This window comes from Eurosta solidaginis, chromosome X (genome assembly GCF_040869045.1).
Source record: "Eurosta solidaginis isolate ZX-2024a chromosome X, ASM4086904v1, whole genome shotgun sequence".
Lineage (NCBI taxonomy): Eukaryota > Metazoa > Arthropoda > Insecta > Diptera > Tephritidae > Eurosta > Eurosta solidaginis.
The window spans coordinates 38,150,376-38,155,692 of record NC_090324.1 but is presented as its reverse complement, the minus strand read 5'-3'; the positions used below and the strand labels follow the sequence as shown (position 1 = coordinate 38,155,692).

General features: G+C 34.5%; 1 pseudogene; it reads right to left on the bottom strand.

Annotated features, from left to right (window-relative positions):
• Positions 1-1,675: 1,675 nt before the first annotated feature.
• LOC137234857 (erythroid differentiation-related factor 1-like) lies at positions 1,676-3,510 on the bottom strand (annotated as a pseudogene).
• Positions 3,511-5,317: the final 1,807 nt, after the last annotated feature.

Below are 5,317 nucleotides of genomic sequence, written 5' to 3'. Positions count from 1 at the left end.
GTTAAAATTTTTGTTCGCTTTTTTTCACTCTATTCACCCAAGTTTTCGTGTGTTTCTAAACGCATTTTAAATGCGTTTTCGTTAAGAAAATTAACTAAATTTCACGAAATATTTGAAAGAGAATGCTTTATGCAACTCGTTACACTTTTTGCACTATTTTAATGAAGTATATGAACTTTTTTGTTTCAGAAAAATTGCGGACAGCGCCTTTTATCGATTCTTTAGATTTTTTCTTTTCGTTCCAATCGCCAACCAACCATCCATTTTAGCAAAATTCCCTGCTATTATTGCTACTGCGCAGTGTAACGGAGCCGTTAAACCGCCTGATTTAACTGTGGGTGCCATTGTGGAACCATACAAAGTGGTAGTCACGGTGACAATCCTGCAGCCATCATTAAAAGTTCGATATATTTCGTTTTTGTGAACCGATGGACTACTGTCAAAATCGTACTGCGCTGAAAGTTAATGTGTCAAGTCGTATAAAACTACAAGTCAGCTGTCACCTTGTATAGTTACGCCATGGTGGTTGTCGTTATTGGGAATTTTCCCACACCATTGGATTATTTCGCGATGCCACGAAATTTGTTTTAACCACCCCAGGTAGACATGAGTGAGGGTGAATCCCACCTTTTTCCCTATCACTAGCCAACTGATACGTTCCAAGGGTGAATCTCCCAAGTGGACCATAACAAATTTAGGTAAAATTTTCTCAAATTATTGAAAACGTTTTTGAGATGGGTTTGCAAAGTTCATACAAGCTTTTTCTTGAAATATCGGGAAAAAAGAAGTATTTAAGTGACGAAATTTGTTGAAAATTGACACTGCTATTTTTCTCTTCACAGTTTTATGTTCATCGCAAATATTAGAAATTTGATTCAACTTTTTTGAAAGTAAAACTAAGGTTAAGAAAAAGGTATTCAGTCCAACAAATTCCATAAAGTCCAAAAAACTTAAACGATATTACTCTAATAATTAAACATATGTTTGGCTCGCAAGTAAAATGTACAGATATGTAAGTTAAAGTAATCTAAATTGGAATGTAGCACACTGTTGAAGTAGTGGAAGTAATGAAAATGTTTACACGACCACATAAGACGCTCTACTTGATTTCGAATAGTTTATTAATGCACAAATTTTCAAACCATCTCGAATTGTTTTCTGTATTGGTCCAAACTAAAAACGTATTCTAATACGTCGGTCGCTATTGTCGTGTAAACATGGTATCAGAAAATTAAAAAAAACCTCTTATTTCATAAATTGTTTGAACTACTACTAATTATAAATTTTATTCAAAAACGCCATATCTCAGAATTTGTTTCATATGAAAATATATTGCATGAGCGTTTTTAAAACAAATTCTCTGATATAATGTTTTGGAATAAAATTTATAAGTAGTAGTAGTTCAAACAATTTATGAAATAAGGCGTTTTTTTTTAATTTTCGGATACCATGTTTACACGACAATATCTTTAAATAGCTTAACCTCCAGGGTTGCAGAGTGTTTTCTTTAGGGCATTTTTCAAGTCAACAAAAGTATAGGAAAATTAGTAATCTCCTAAAAATACTCAAATATCTTAAACTAAATTTAAAAATAAAAAAGCACTAAGCGTAAAAATTTAAAGGTGATAATTTTTGGACAATTTTGAATTTAGTACGAATTGACGATGTAGCTGATTTATAGCTTCTCTTTTTCATTGGATTTATGGGATTTTTCCAACTCATTTAAGCGTTGCAACAATTCGGAAAAATGTTGTGCTGATTGTTCCACATACATATTCTCCCTATTTGCTGAACATTTACTTTTTAAAGTTGTCATATACATCTTTTTATATAAGTCCACTAATTTTTTCGGATCCATGCCATTAAGCTATAATTTTATCAAAGTTTTTAAAGTATTTTGTAAACGACTTTCAAATAGCACCATATGCTTGCAGAGCTCATCATTTGGTGTATTACTTTCTGTGGCATTATTTATATTTAAGGCATATTCGAAAATTACTTCTGATTTTAGTAACAAAGTTAAGGCGGTTTACAATTGCTTGATTTTTTGCATAGATGTTGATGAAACTGAAATTAGTATTTAGTATTTAGGAAAGTTAACAATTTTGGAAGCATACATGTACCTACTTTCGGATAAGAATTCTTGCAATGAAATACTTTCCAGCTGAACTACCAAATAATCACTGGCTTCTCGTAAGATATCTAAAATATCAGCGGCACGTTCATAATGATGTTTGCATAATTGAAAGGTCGCTTTCGGTATTGTGGAGCTATCAGTGCAGCTATTGCGTAGCTGACTGTAGTGAAATGATGCGATGCTAGAAAAAATATATATTTGGTTTAGTTACAATAACCCTAAATAATTTAGAAAACTCACCGCTTGTGTATGAGTCAAGAGCGATAAGTGTAGAGAATCTCTCTAGAGCCAGGATGCTCTAAATCTCACAGTTTCAATAATTTTTGCAATAAATCTAGAACTTTTTCTCTAATTAAATTCTTCTAGCCTAAAAGACGAAATTCATAAAATGATTGCAAATGAAATTACATTAAGAAAAAATTTGTTGAAAGATTGTGTTACCTCACCGGCAGTACTAAAATCTTGCAATTGTTTTGCCAATGTAAATGTGGCAGTTGAGAGTCCCCAATTAACCAAGTCCCATAGTTCTGCGCTACTTTTTCTTGAACCCAACACATCTTTCGCTTTTTCGTAATTTACAATCGCCTCATTATAAAACAGTTTTTGTTTGCGCACAAAGTCGATGCTTTAATAGCAAGATAAGCTGTTAGAATTGCATAATAACTTTTTAAATAATTGTGTTTTTACTTTTCTTCAGGCAACTATAAAAGCGCTCGAAAACGCATGAAGTGGCCCATGTTGCAATATAAAAATGCCAAATTGACATTATCCTGCACTTCGATGAAGGCCGAAATTCCGCGTATCAAGCAGTAATAAGATTTCATTTCCAGTTTCATATAAATCGGCTCTTCTGGCTTTTCCACTTGCTTTTTGTCTTCTTTTTCGGTTTGAATTTCTTTTTTACCTTCCGCCCAGTACATGTACTTCAGGCCTGACTCATTGCGCACATTTCCCAAACGGCGTAGCAGCTCACTTTCTGCATCTTCATCTGTCGCAATCTCATAATTCATAATACATTCAATCGCGTTTTCATAACATTTACAGCTGGATTTCATTAAATGTTCAACATTAGCCAATGGTGTAATCAATTCAATGAGATCATCTACGGAAGAACGAAAGAAAGTAAAACCAGCGAATAATCAAAGCAATTTCCAAATAATTTTACCCAGATCTTCATCTTCATCCTCTTCATATACTGGCTGCGTATCGGAATCAAAATCGGAGTTATCAAATTTAGGCGCTTTTGGATCTATACCAGCAGGTACATGCAAATCAGATAATATATAATGAAATATAGTAACAATTTGTGAATATTTTTCCTTAGGAAGCAGTTTGGTGCAGTTGACTAGTAAAGCCTTAATGTTACCCGCCATAAAATAAGACGTTTTTTAAAATTTTCTTGATACCATGTTTACACGACAGTAGCGACCGACATATTAGAACACGTTTTCAGTTTAGATTTTGTTTACTTTAACTTACATATCTGTATATTTTACTTGCAGTATGTAGTAATCGCCATTCTTATTTGCTTGCATATTTTTCTAACAGGGCAACTTTTCGTTTTTCCAGCTCAAATTTCCTTTCAAAATTTTCCTTTAAAATTTCTTTGAACTGTTGAATGGCTGCGCTTCAAGCCCTTTTCTTTTCTTCCACTTCTGCTTTTTTGAATTCAATTTTTTTTTTTCAAATTATATTTCGCGAGCAGTACGTTTTTTGCGTCCGACTGAATCAGGGGAAGAATTAGATTTTGAAGAAAATGAAAAGGAATTTGAGCAGGAAGGAGAAGGAGATACCAGTGAATGTGGCGCAGCCGGTAATTCTACTTAATATGGGTGTATTTCCAAAAATTTCGTCCATAAGCTCCATATACGGAGCAAAACATGGACTTGGACCTGTGCTGCGGTTGTTGTCCCGCGCCGCCTTATAAGCCTGAAGGGGTGTTCTTATCTTTGACTCCAAACACACCGGAGTTCTGTCTGAGTCCTAAGAGAAGGATATACATATTACAGTAAATCTTAAAATAGAAGTATTACATACGAGATACCCAATGACACCATGTCTTCCAAAACATTGGCGTAGGGCACTCTCTTCTTTTTGGGGTGCTCGAATTCTGCTTTTCGAGCCAGATAGCATCTCAGGAATCCCGTTGTTTCTTCACGGGACCATTTTGTCCCATTCGACAACACTCTTACCTTCAAGGCCTCCGAAATTGTCTCTTAAGTACAAAACCGCACCAAGATCCTCAAGTCACTTGCCGGCAGCACCTGGGGGAAGAACAAAGGAACGCTACTATCAAATTGCAAACCATTTGGCCGGCCGCTCATGGTCCTCACGTCACCAGTCTCAGCGCCTGACTTAAAAAACACAGACTGGAAAATACTGCAGGCAAGCCAAAATACTGCGCTTATAACTGTTACGGAATGAATACAATTTAACTGCCGGACAAAATTTGGCACAGTGCAGTGGACGAAAGTGGTAACTATGGATGGATGGAAGAGCACAATATGCATTGTGATTGCAAATACTATCGAAAAGATCATTTGCAAACTCACGGTGCATCTTGAAATATGGATGCCGCTAATTTAACTGCGCAACAACTACAACTGAGGGCAAAATGCGTGGTATATTACCATTTAAATCTTCATAACCTAAATACCTTTGATTTTCCTTCATGTTGTTCCAAAAAATGACTAGTTTGCGTTGTATTTTAATGTAAAATGAAATATTTCTACAATTTTTGTTGTGTTTTGTTTTGCGGTTTTTGAGTGAAGTTGGCTGCGATATTTCTATATGTCAAAAAATTTCTTTGGTGTATTTTAGACTTCATTCACAATAGAGCAATTTTTTCTATTTTCAACACTACTTTTCAACTCGCTTATTGATTAGCTGACTTTACGAGGACTGGATAAAATAAGCGAGTTAGTGTTATTGCTTTGAATGTAATTCGATGAATAAGCGAGTGTTCTTCTCGTGTTCGCTTAGAATAGAACGCGCCTAATATAAATTTACGTTTATTTCACATTTACGAAGTACTTGTTGAATTCAGGTTTGTTATAGAGATAATACAACACTAAAGATCATCGATAACATTGTATGTTGAATGCATGCTTTACATTCCTTAAGTTTATATTATTATCAAGTCAATATATATATGTTGAGATATCACTGTCAAATACATTC